At 36.6% G+C, this 14,120-nt stretch overlaps 1 non-coding gene across 1 annotated transcript; it reads left to right on the top strand.

The window, feature by feature from the left end:
* Positions 1-4,267: 4,267 nt before the first annotated feature.
* LOC148094301 (U4 spliceosomal RNA) lies at positions 4,268-4,406 on the top strand. The gene has a single exon (XR_015716445.1). It is a non-coding gene; the product is annotated as a U4 spliceosomal RNA (small nuclear RNA).
* Positions 4,407-14,120: the final 9,714 nt, after the last annotated feature.

Below are 14,120 nucleotides of genomic sequence, written 5' to 3'. Positions count from 1 at the left end.
TCTGTGGTCTCTATTGTGTTCCATTGATCTCTATATGCCTGTTCTTGTGCCAATACCAGGGGTTTTTCATTATAGTGTCATCGTAGTATAACTTGATATCTGGTATTGTGATCCCTCCAACTTTGTTCTTTCTCAAGATTGCTGCAGCTATTTGGGGTCTTTTCTTGTTCCATATAAATTTTTGGAGTATTTTTTCTAGATCTGTGAAATAAGCCATTGGTATTTTAATAGGGATTGCATTGAATCTATAGATTGCTTTGGGTAGTATGGACATTTTAATGATGTTAATTCTGCCAATCCATGAACACAGTATAGTCTTTCATTTGTTTATGTCTTTATCTCTTTTTTCAATGTCCTGTAGTTTTCCTAGTATAGGTCTTTTACATTTTCTGTTAAGTTTGTTCCTAAGTATCTTAATTTTTTTGTTGCCATAGTAAATGGGATTGTTTTTTTAGTTTCTCTTTCTGAGAGTTGATTATTGGTGTATAAAAATGCCATCAATTTCTGGGTGTTAATTTTGTATCCTCCTACCTTGCTGAATTCATTTATTAAATATGGTAGTTTTTTGGTGGAGCCTTTTGGGTTTTCTATGTACAATATCATGTCATCTGCGAATAGTGACAATTTTACTTCCTCCTTTACAATTTGGATGCCTTTTATGTTTTCTTTTTGTTTGATCGCTGTGGCTAGGACTTCCAGCCACTGTATTGAATAAGAGTGGTGGAAGTGGACATTCCTGTCTTGTTCCTGTTCTTAGGGGTAATGGTTTTAGTTTTTGCCCATTGACTATGATGTTGGCTGTAGGCCTATCATATTATGTTGAGGTATGACCCCTCTAGTCCCAGTTAATCTTGTTTATCTTTTCAAAGAACCAGCTCTTGGTTTCATTGATCTTTTGTGTATATACTTTTTAGTCTCTATGTCATTTATTTCTGCTCTGATCTTTATTAATTCCTTACTTCTACGTTAGGCTTTGTTTGTTGTTTTTTTCTAGTTCTTTTAGATATAGGGTTAGAATGTTTATTTGAGATTCTTCTTTCTTCTTGAGGTAGGCCTGTAATGCTATGAACTTTTTTCTCAGGACTGCTTTCCCTGTGTTCCATAGGTTTGGGGTTGTTGTATGTTCATTTTTATTTGTTTCCAGCTAATTTTTGATTTCTTCCTTGATCTCGTTGGTAACCCATTCATTGTTTATAACATGCTATTTAACCTCTATGTGTTGGATTTTTTTTTAATCTTAGTTGATTTCTAGTTGCATACCATTGTGATCTGAGAAGATGCTGGATATGATTTCAGTCTTCTTGAATTTGTTAAGATTTATTTTGTGTCCTGACATGTGTCTGTCTTTGAGAATGTTCTTTGTGTACTTGGGAAGAATATATGTTCTGCAGCTTTGGGATAAAATGTTCTGTAAATATCAATTAAATCCGTTTGATCTAGTGTGTTGTTTAAGGTTGCTGTTTCCTTGTTGGTTTTTTTGTCTGGAAAATCAATCCAGTGATGACAGTGGGGTGTGAAATTCCTCTAATATGAATGTATTGCTGTCAATATTTCCCTTAAAGTCCACCAAGAGTTTTTTTAAAGTATATTTATGTGCTCCTATATTGGTTGCATGTATGTTTATAAGGGTTATATCCTCTTGTTGGGTCCATCCCTTTAGTATTATGTAGTGACCTTCTTTGTCTCTTTTATGGCCTTTGTTTTGAAGTCTGTTTTGTCAGGTATAAGTATTGCTACTCCAAGTTTTTTTTTTCCATTTGCATTTCTGCCTTTCCTACCAGTATTGCTGTGGCTTCTTCTGTAAATCCTTGGTTATAAGACTTCTGTTTGGCTAATCTTCAGTTGGGTATTCAGGCTGATTGTTTTATATTTTAGTTGTAATTCCAGTTTGGTCCTGGGAGGAGGTGAGTGTAACATTCCCCTAGTTTGTCACCACCTTGGATCGGGAGAGGGCTCCTCTATTTGTTTGACTCAGATGGAGACTTGGCCGAGGGCAAAGTATCTTTTTCCCTATAAGGATGTTTGATTTACAGAGAGGTCTGGGTGGTTGGGAGTTTGCTAGAATTGATATGAGGATCTCGAAAGATCTCAAATTTAACTTTGTTTGCAACTTGGGTTATGTAATTAAGATGGAGAATTCAAAATAATACAAATTTCCTATTCCTTTGTACTATAGCAATGCTGACTCATCAAATAAATAAAATTAACTTACGCTAAATGTTTCTTCTTCATTGCCTGTTAAAAGCTAATGACAATTTATCAATATCTTGTTTTATATTATCCTATAATAATTAAGAATTAATGAATCAGATACTGATAGAAAAATTGCCTGCTAAAGTAACTTTATATTTGTTCTTTATTCTACTGGTTTCATGTATATGAATTTTGTAAAATGTAGGGGTTTTTTTTGATCAGGTAAAAGAAACCATATACACAAGAACATAATTTGTGTATCTGGAGTTAAAAATATTTAAAATCCTCTTGAATTAATAAAAGTTTGTATAGAGTGATGTTTGCCTTGCTTATGCTATTTTATGGTCATTTACTTAGTTATTATATGCTTATAGCTACAATATACAGGTTTTGTTCCAGCTGCTGGGAATATAAATGCAGAAAAGATACAATTCTTGAATTTTAAGGAGTTTCTGGTCTGGCTATGGAAGACATTGTCATAAAAGAGGTACAATAGTAGTATATTGTATGCACTTAGAAAGAAATATGTACAGGGTAGAATAGAGCCTAAGATAGGGAGTGATCAGTTTCTGCCTCAGAAGGATGGGGAACTGCTGTCAAGAAAGGTTTACTAGTGAAATGGTGCCTGAATCCTGAAAGGTAAGAAGGTGTTTTTGTTGTTACTATTAGATTAATGTAAAGTCTTTGAGAACAAACAACCTCATCTACTTTGTGTTACAACACAAAGGAAGAATTTGTTAGTAAATAGAAGACTCTCTAAGGTTGCCAAACAATTGCAAGTTTAAAACTATTATAAAGGGTATTTTTTACAAATACCAATAGGTGGCAATATTACCCCATGAAAAAAGACATTAACGAAAGTTGAAAATGACCTTCCTGAATTTCTAAACCTGATAATGAGAATGTTCTGGGTTAAACATGGATAAGAAAAAGTGAGTTTGAATTTTTTCCTGTGCAGGCCAGCTTTTTCTTGAATATGTCAATGTCTGAGAAACACAGCTCCCTTCCCATTCATCCTGAGCCCCAGAGATCTCCAATAAAAAACTGACTTGTACACCTCTCATTCCAAAGGCCTGTAGGAATCTGAAGCCCTTCCGGAGATTTTTTCACTACATTGACCCAGAAAAAAAACCTGAGCTCCCTGCTATGTGTTTACTAAAAGCTCATTTGCATAAAACATTCTTGAGCTTAAGAGCCTTTAGTGAAGATTTGGGGAAATGATAGCAGCAAAGTTTACACAGCACTTATGCAAACAGTCAGCCTCTTAGGTTTCATGATGTCCTTTGGCCACCTACCAACATGGAGTTTTACTGAATTATTTTGTTTCAATTTTTCTTTTCCTAGTTGGCTCCTCTTTTCTTCTTCTTAACCCTGAAACTTCAGATCCCCCTCCCTCTCCCATCTCCTTCTAATTTCCCTGATGCTCTCTCCTATTTCCTCTCCATCTTTTTCTCTCTCTGTCTCTCCCCACTTCCCCAAACCCACCAAGCTGCTCTACAGTAGGGGCACTTCATTGAGTGTGACCCTCTCCCTAGAAGACATTGATGGCAGTTGATTAACCTGAAATAGAAAGCGAACAATCTTTCTTTTTTCAGTGTAATAAAAATATTTTTAAAACACACCCTAGAGATATTTTTAAAAAACACACACAAAATTGGTATCACAGTTTTTAGCTGCTGATTGTAGGATTTTTCTTACCAGGATGTTATTAATGAGGTTCTTAATGTTCTTTACTCCTCCGTCCATCTTGCATGTGCCTAGAAAATAAACCCCAGTTCCTTCTGTGACCTATCATATTTGCATTATTTGCTATTGATGTTTTTCCCTCCTTAGTATTCTTTATCTGTGTGTCTCAGTGTGGTTCCAGGATTACTGCCAATTTGAAAATTGTGATTGGTTGCCTATAGGGGACCATTCTTCCCCCCAAAACTTTTATTATGAAAAATTTTAATATAAAGAAAATTTGGAAGATTGTTGAAAGTATCTATTACCTAGACTCTATGATTGTTAACATTATGTTTGCTTTCCACCTATCCATCTTATTTTTTGATGCATTTCATAATAACTTGCAAGCAGCTTTGCACAGTGGCAGTATCACAGCCAATGAGGTTTATCCAAGGATTGATTATTGCTAATTGAAAACAAAGTAAGTTGCAGGCATAAGTGTACTTCACTCCTAGACATTTTATCATGCATGTAACTAACTGAGTTTAGTATTTTTCAGTTCATTTTTTTTAAAAGGTAAAATTTATATAATAGTGAAATCTAAATCTTAAGTGTACCATTAGGTAAGTTTTGACACATGGAAAAGCCAGGTTTTTTTTTCTTCAAAGTAAACTGCAGGCATAATTGTAGTTCTTTCCTAGAGATTTTAGCATGCATGTATCAACCCCTATCAAGATATAGAGGGTATATTTGGTTGTTAGTTTTTCTATACACAGGGAGTATAAAATGGTTAAATTTTGGACTTTTCCAGGTCTGAGTATACTAGTGAGATGAAATTACTTATTATAGTATAAGGGATTATAGGTGAGTTTTATTTTATAGGTGCAGAAATGCATCTCAGATTAAGATCTGCATCTGTGCTTTTTGTTTTTTGTTTCATCTCTACGACATTACAAGTAAGCAGAAACACTCAGAAGTGAAATGGCTAGTACCTGTGTGTTAAGAGTAGGAAGTAGGTCTATTTTTTGATATGTATCTCAATCACCCGGAATGCTTTATACATTTGGCACTCAATAAATATTTGTTGTCACCAGACAGGCTGGCACAAAAATTTACTGGTTCTATTTTATGATTATTGCTTGTTCACCTATAAAATAATGATGGGATCATAGAAGTCAAAGCCATGGAGAACATCACACATCTTTCTCAGCTGTTCATCAGTCACTACTTGAAGTAGGGTTAAAGGTAGAGGATATGACACTGAGAGCTTCTCAAGGGCACAGAGATGAAGAAAGAATGGCAGCTAAATTCAGATGGAACAGCTTTGAGTTTCCAGCAGTAAAGAGACCTTGATTCTGAGTTTTCTTATGTTTCCTACTGGGATTTTGACCCTGTGCTCCAGTGTTGCAGGGCCTGCAGGTGCATGCAGATGAGTAATGACTGCTTTTTAAATATGTTTATTTGGAAAAATTATGATACTACATGCTATAGAAAGGGATATATAGCAAAAACAGTGGCATGATATTTTAACACTAAGTTATAATCAAGGAATTCAGATATGTTTTCAAATGCTACACCAAATTTCAACACCCCAGATGCCCACAGAAACCCATTAGAAATCATTGCTTGCTATTCCATGTTTTTGGGTGTAGCTCCCACTTCACTGACAAAGTCAAATATGCAAAGAGAAACCTGTCTCTTGGTCACAGATCTTTTTCTTCCCAAAGGGCAATTTGCTGTAGAAGAAATAATAATGACATTTTGGTTACAGTTCAGTTGCAGAGAATAAAAATCACTCTAACTTATTTAAGCAGAAAGAGCATTAATGACTTACAAACTTTAGATTGAACTTCCAGGAATGTTTCCAAAGCCATACTAGCTGCCAAGGGATTGTTGCCTTTGTCACAATCAGAAGCTATAGCATCAAGAAGACACCACTACAGCTATCAGCTCCAGAGCCTCTCTGAGCAGAAAGTAGCCTTTCAAGTTAGGAAGCTGCTACTACAGTTGCTGTTTCAGACTGTGGCACTGTTTTTCTAAGCCACACCAACCAAAATGGGTGTCAAAGCCAGGTTTAACATCTGATTGTAGGAACTTAAAATCTAGAACCCTAGGTGAGAAGGATTGGGAAATAGTTTTTAGCTTTTTAGCCTCTGCATATTGGAAGAAGGATTAGAACATGTACTGAGTGAGCCATTTCACAGTATCTACTAAAAATATCTAAAACTTGTAGAGTTGACCAAGATGGCACCATAGTAAGCTCCTGAACATCCATCCTCCAATTGATGCTCCAAATGTACAGCTACACTCGAAGAAATTCCTTCTGAAAGAAATCCAGAAACTAGCTGAACACCAGCTACACATTGGGCAAATGAGAAAATACCCACATAAAAACAGTCAGGAAAGGCTGAGACACACTTGCCATAAACCCTTCCCCTATACAATTGAGAGAGAACCTCCAACTCCCAGCTTCTTTCTGAAGAGCAAAGAGTTTGGACTGCACATCTAGCACCCCAAGTTTTAAGACTCCCACCTGAGGGATGGACCATCAAAACACCTAGCTCTGAAAGCCAACAGGGCTTGTGTCTGCAAGACCCATAAGACTATAAAATGAAGGAATTTTTAATGGGTGTGCAAGTATATGACATGGCTGTCTGTCTAGGGCTCAGAGCAGTAGGAGCCTGTAAAAATGCCCATCTCCCAGTCTTTCCCTGAAAGGAATCCAGCTACCTATTTTACAAGCTGCTGCTTGAGGGTATGGTTTCTAATTTTAGCATACATCTAGGGGCTGGCTGTGATCATCCTTTGAGCTTGAAAGAGTCAGTGGAGGGCACTTCCTCTGCCTTTGTCCTCTGCTTGCTCCAACAGTAAAACCAAGTCACCTGTATGTCATTGGTAGGAGCTTGTATGCACATCTGGCATCTGAGCATGTAGCTACCACCTGAATACAGGATCCCAGAACACCTGGCTCTGATAGCCAATGAGGCTTGCCTTCACAAGTCCCACAGCATTGTAGCAAAGAAGCAGTTTGTAAACGGAAAATGCGAGCATTTGCTGTGGTTATACACCCAGGGTTCAACACAGAGGGAGCAGGCAAAAATACCCATCTCTCAGTCTTTCCTTAAAAAATAATCTGATGTATATAGGCAGCTGCCTGATGGAGTTTAGCATACATCTAGAGGCTGGCTGTGATCCCTCCTGAACACTGGGGAAGCTGTTGGATATTTCCCTTGCCTTTACCTTCTGGCTCGCTACAATAAAACCTAGTTCCCAGTATCTCCCTGGAAGGAGCTTGTATACATGTCTGGGTCCCCAGATTTTGTGGCTGCAGCTTGAGGGGTGGGCCTTCAAACCATCTAGCTCTGATAGCCAACAGTGCTTGCATTCACAAGCTCTACAGAACTATAGAAATTTAAAAAAAACAGTTTTTAAATGGGTGCAGGAATACCATCTGTGGCTATACACCTGGGCTCAGCACAAAGGGAGCAGGCAAAAATACCCATTACCCATTTTCTCCCTGGAAGGGGCTTAACTACATTCTTTACCAGCTGCTGTCTGAGAGTTCATGTTCTGATTATCCTACTGCTAGGTGCTGACTGCAATCCTCCCGCCTGGGATACAGATGGGTCTTGACAACTTCACCTACTGGGAGCCATAAGAACAAAGGTGGTGCCTTGGATAATCACACAGGTTTAATTTATAACCAAGAACTTGGGCTGAGCTGATTGATGAGGTTCATCTACAGGAGACCTCCCTGTCAAGACTGGGAGAGGTGGCTGTTTTTATTTAGTGTGAAGAAAATAGCACAGAAAGGCAAGGAAAATGGAAAACACATACATGCGCGCGCGCGCACACACACACACACACGGAATATGTTCCAAACAAAAGAACAAGACAAATCTCCAGAAAGAAATTTTAATGAAATGGAAATAAAGAGATTTACCTGGAAGAAAATTCAAATACGAGTCATAAGGGGCTCACTGAAGTCAGGAGAAATAAGGCATGAACAAAGTGAGAATTTTAAAAAAGATATAGCAAATATTTAAAAATTACCAAACAGATCACAGAGCTGAATAGTAAAATTAATTAACTGAAAAATTCAATAGAATGGGTAAACAACAGACTAGGTCAAGGAGAAGAAAGGATCAACAAAGTCAAAGACAGGGCAGAAGAAATCATCCAATCAGAGAAGCAAAAAGAAAAATGAAAAAGATTGAAGATAGCATAAGAGACTTATGGAATACTAACAAGTAGACAAATATACACATTATAGGGGTCCTAAAAGAAGAGAAAGAGGAGCAAAAAAACTTATTCAAAGAAATAATGGATAAAAACTATTCTAAGCTGGGGAAAGAAACATGTAGCTCCACAAAGCCCAGGAGATCTAAATAAGATAAATCTAAAGAAACTCACACCAATACACATTAAAATTAAATTATCAAAAGTTAAAGACAGGAGAGAATAATAAAAGCACTTGTTACATACAAGGGAACTCCCATAAGACCATGAACAATTTTTTCAGCAGAAACTGCAGGCCAGAGGGAATTTGATACATTTAAAGTACTGGAAGAAAGAATTTGCCAACCAACAGTACTCTGCTAGGCAAAATTGTCCTTCAGATGAGTTTTCCTCCAGACAAACAAAAGCTGAAGAAGTTTATTACCAATAGACCAGCCTGATAGGAAATGCTAAATGGACCTCTTCAAGCTGAAATAAAAAGATGTTAATTTGTAACATAAAAACATACGAAATATATAACTCACTAGTAAAGGTAAATATATAGTTAACTCCAGAACATTCAAATATTGTAATGGTGATGGGTAAATCACATAACTCTAGTGTGAAGGTTAAAAGACAAAAGTATTAAATAACTATAAAAATTTGTTAATGGGTACATAATATAAAAATGTGTAAATTGTGATATAAAAAAACAAAATGGAGTTGGTAAAAATGTAAAGCTTTTGTATGCATCTGAAAATAAGTTGTTATCAGCTTAAAATAGACAGTCATAAATGTTTTATGTAAGCCTCATGGTAAACACAAAGCAAAAACCTGTAGTAAATACACAAAAGAGAAAGGAATCAAAGTCTGCTGTTACAGAAAATCACCAAATCACAAAGGAACTGAGCAAGAAAGGAAGAAAGGACCAGAAATTACAAAAAAATACAAAATGAACAAAATGGTAATCGTAAATCTATACCTATCAATAATTACTTCAAGTGTAAATGAACTAAAATCTCCAATCAAAAGGCATAGAGTGGATTAAAAACAAAGATCCAATTATATGCTGCCTACAAGATACCTAAGCTTTAAAATAAAATGTTTTTATTGATTTCAGAGAGAGAAAGGAAGAGGGAGTGATAGAAATGTCAATGATGAGAGAGAGTCATTGATGACTGGCTCCTACAGGTCCCCTACTGGGGATTGAGCCTGCAACCAGGGCATGTGCCCTGACCAGGAATCAAACCCTGATCTCCTGCTTCATAGGTCGATGCCCAACCACTGAGCCACACTGGCCAGACAAGCTTTTTTTTTTTTAAAGGAGCTGTTTCTTAGGGCTATGGTTAAAATGTAATAATTCATTCTAGTTGAGCCCTGTGAAGGCTACTTCAGCTTTAAGGACACACACACATAGATTGAAGAAAAAGGATGGAGAAAGGTATTTTGTGCAAATGGAAACCAAAAGAAAGCTGGGGTAGCTATACTTCTATCAGACAAAATTAGACTTAAAGTCAATGACTGTAACAAGAGATAAAGGTAATTTTATAATGATAAATAAGTAAATTCACAAAGAACATATAACATGTATAAATACAATGCATCCATTATAGGAACACCTAAATATATAAAGCCAATATTAACAGATCTGAAGGGAGAAATAGCAATATAAAAATAAAAGGAAACTTCAACACCCCACTTTCAACAATAGATGGATCATCCACACAGAAAATCAAGGAAACATTGGACTTAAAGTACATGTTAGACCAGACAAATTTAATGACATATACAGAACATTCCAATCAATAGCAGCCAAATACACATCCTTCTCAAGTGCTCATGGAACATTCTCTATGATAGATCATATAGTAGACCACAAAACTTTTAAATCAATTTAAGAAGATTAAAATCATATCAAGCATCTTTTGCAACCATAATGGTATGAAACTAGAAATCAATTACATGAATATTGAAAAGTTCCTTATTGGGAAAAAAATGATGGAAAACTTCTCTAACCTGGTGAAGGAAATAGACATACAAGACCAGGAAGCACAGAGTCCCAAACAAGATGAACCCAAATAGGCTTACACCAAAACACATCATAATTAAAATGGCAAAGGTTAAAGAAAAAGAATCTTAGAAGCAGCAAGAGAAAGACAGTTACCTATGAGGGAGCTCCCATAAGACTGTCAGCTGATTTCTCAACAGAAACTTTGTAAGCCAGAAAGGATTGGCAAAAAAATATTCAAAGTGATGAAAATCAGGGACCTACAACCAAGATTACTCTATCCAGTGAAGCTGTCATTTAGAATTGAAGGACAGATAAAGAGCTTCCCAGATAAGAAAAATCTAAAGGAGTTCATCACCACCAAAACAGTATTACTGATATCATTGTAACTAGCTAGTTATTAATAATAGGAAGGGAGGCAAGGGGAGGTCAGACATATAGGCATGTCATTTGGGCAGCTTCACCAGGAAGCTGCAACTTTATATTCCCCAGGGAACCACCGGCCCATTACCCACATCACTTGAGGAAGGGGGTCCATCAAAGGGGAGATAGATGCAAAGGCAGTGAAGTTGAGGTGACTAGGGAAGATACCTGTCAGTCAAATATGGAAACAGAAATCATTGGCTAGAATGGGTTGAGCCAATGCAAGCCTGTGAAAATTTGGAGATATGTAATGCCCCCCCAAAAAAGAGTTCACTCTCTTGTCTCTCTTGCATTCGCCTGTGTGCCCCATGGCCATGTGGATCCCACATGCAATGGGCTGATGGACTGCAGCTAGCCTGATACTAGACTGCAGCTGTACTTCAACATAGAACGGAAACTCTGGACACTGGCTTTGACTCTAGCCCTTTTGAAGCAACAGCTACACTTCTGGGGTGGAAAAAGGGAAGTGGGACCTTGGAAACTCAGTAGTTTGATTCCACAGAAATAAAGCTTTCCACAATATCTCATCCTCCCGTGAGAGTCTCAGAAAATTCCCTTTGTTGGAATATCACAAGAAGCCCTTTAGTATGAGCATTATTCAGAGACATGGACCTCTCCTCACTGATAACATTTCAAGAAATGAAGAAGAAAAAAGATAAAAATATGAATAATAAAATTGCAATAAATACATATATATCAACAATTACTTTAAAGGCAAGTGGGTCAAATGCTACAATCAGGACATTTGGTGGCTGAATGGGTAACAAAACAAGACCCTTACATATGCTGTCTGCAAGAGACTCACTTTAGATTGAAAGACACACAGAATGAAAGTAGAGGAATGGAAAACTACATTTCATGAAAACAGAAAGAAACAAAAAAAGCTGGGGTATCAATACTTTTACCAGACAAAATAGACTTTAAAACAAAGGCTATAATAATAGACAAAGAAGGACCCAGCAATTCCACTTCTGGGTATTTGTCTGAAGGAACCCAAAACACTAAATTGAAAAGACATATACATTCATATGTTCCTTGGAGCATTATTTACAATAGCCAAGATATGGAAGCAACCAAAGTGTCCACCAATAAATGAATGGGTAAAGAAATGGTGCATATATGCAATAGAATATGATTCAGCCATATAAAGAATGAAATCTTGCCCTGTGTAACAACATGGATGAATCTAGAGGGTATTGTGCTGAATGAAAAAAGTCATGCAGAGAAAGACAAGTGCCAGATGATGTCACTTATATGTGGAATCCAAAAAACAAAATAAAACAGAAACAAATTCATAGATACAGAGAACAATTTGATGGTTGTCAGATGGGCTGGAGGTCAGGCAGATAGGTGAAATGATGAAAGGATTAAGAAGTAGAAATTGGTAGTTACAGATGAGTCATGGGGATGTAAAGTACAGCATAAGGAAAATAGTCTGTAATACTGTAGTAACTATATGTTGTCATATGAATAAGTAGACTTATCAGTATTATCACTTTGTAAGTTACATAAATACCTAATCACATGTCTATACACCTGAAACTAATGTAATATTGTATATCAGCTGTAGTTAAAAAATTAAAAAATATTTAAAAAAAGAAAATCTAAGACCAGTGAACCAATCAAGAAGCTATAATGTAAGTTACTCAAGGGTAAGGATCTGTGTTTTGTTCACTTACGTTTTCATGTTTATAGAACAGATCCTGGCATATAGTAGATACTCAACAAATATTTGTTGACTAAAGGATTGAAGACAGAAGAGAGACTGATGAAATGAGACCCTGAAGTAGGAAATAATGGATAGAATCAAATTTTTCCCTTGAGACTGGAGACAAGAAACAAGAAATAGCTCACGTAGATGGATTTGGAGGTTAATGAGAGGGAAATTATACCTAATGGTATCTATATTCTCAGTGAAGTAGGCCAGGTTATGGGTTGAGAGTGAGGGTGATAGAATAAAGTAGAGTGGAGCAGAGTAGTAGAATAGAATAGAAAATGCAGCTTGAAGAGAGGGTTATAGCTTGGGAACTCTACCCTAGAAGTGGGAAAGGAATCTAACAGGTAAATACAGGGGCTACTGAATAGTTTTGGGGTCCTAGCTTAGGAATGTGAGCCAGTCAGTTTAATTATGCAGTTTTTTCCTATAATTATGTGATTTCACTTTGGTAGACTGGAAGTCAAAGAGAATAAAATATACCCACAAGGGTAGTGCATATCAGAGGAAATTGAAGGTATAGCTACAAAATGGTGGAAATAATTGACTATGAGATTGCAGCAATATCTTTTGTAGGAGTGTTGTGAGAATTAAATGAGGTTATACCCATAGAGCACTTACAATAGTGCCTGGCAGAGTAAGCACTGAATAAATGTTAAGTTAGAAAGACATAAGTAAAAGGAAGGGGCTGGTCAAAAACGGTTTGAGAGGCAGATTTATTGATAGGTAAGACTTGAGATGATTGAACTGATTAGAGATATTAGGTGGAGTTTAGTTTCAGATTTCAGGACCTCAGGAAGGTAGGAATTCTGACTAATGACAAAATTTGGGGTATTTCCTGAGAGAGGCCTGCTGAAGTGGAGTTTGTTGTAGGGGTCTAGGTCAGACAACTGTGCAATTAGTGGTTAGTGGATGCTTGATGTATGTGATTAAGTTAGCTAGAATGTGACAGGATTTGGGGGATGAAGGAGGATCCTGACCAGATGCTTGAGATCTTAGAGGTTGATAGGGAAAATGATGAGAATGGGAAGAGAATAATAGTTGTATATAATGGTGGGATCTTCAAAGGAGAGGACAATGTCGAAGGATATTAAAAGAAAAAAAAAATTCTGAAGTGGTAGCATGGAGCCTCGAGAGCAACACGACTTTGAGCATGTCCCAGCATTCCTCTCTCTGACTACATGAATACAAAGGTGATAGATGGCATGTTTGCTTTCTCCCAGGGTCTCTGTTACTTCATTTCTCTAATCAGTCTCTCTTTGTTAGAACTGAGTTCAGAATAGTCATTTCCTTATTGCTTTTTTCCCTGAGAAATGGAATTATGAACAAAGAAGTCTAGGAATATTTCAGATCAGCGATTTTCAACCTTTTTCAGCTTATAGCACATATATACTAATTACCAAAATTCTGAGGAACACCAAAAAATATATTTTTTGATGATCTGATGAAAAAGATATAATTTTGATTCATTCACACTGGATAGCTGTTGTGTTGGCTGTTGTCATTTTTTTCGTTTGACAGTCTAAGGGAAAAGAAGTCAGTGCCCCTGACTAAATAGGTATTGAATGTTTTAAAAATCCTTGTGGGACACCAGTTGAAAATTGCTGTTTCACATCATCTGCTTTGTCAGAATCAAATGAAATTGTATTTGAGTGTTTTGAAGGGGGCAAAGTGCTCCAAACATCTTTATTTTTGTTAATTGCATAAAAAATAGGATAATTGGAATCCTTATAAAGCTTCTACAAATTATGTCACCTAGTGGTATTTTATTGATAAGTAAAATTTTAATAAACTAAGACCAACATTGTGCCAATTATTAAATTACTAAGTTCTGAAGCCCTTCTGCATTCTGCTTTGTGATGCCAGGAACTGAACTCTGCAAACTATTTTTGTACTGTG

This window comes from Miniopterus natalensis, chromosome 1 (genome assembly GCF_054644295.1).
Source record: "Miniopterus natalensis isolate mMinNat1 chromosome 1, mMinNat1.hap1, whole genome shotgun sequence".
In the NCBI taxonomy this organism is placed as follows: domain Eukaryota; kingdom Metazoa; phylum Chordata; class Mammalia; order Chiroptera; family Miniopteridae; genus Miniopterus; species Miniopterus natalensis.
This window is presented reverse-complemented; position numbering and strand designations above follow the sequence as displayed.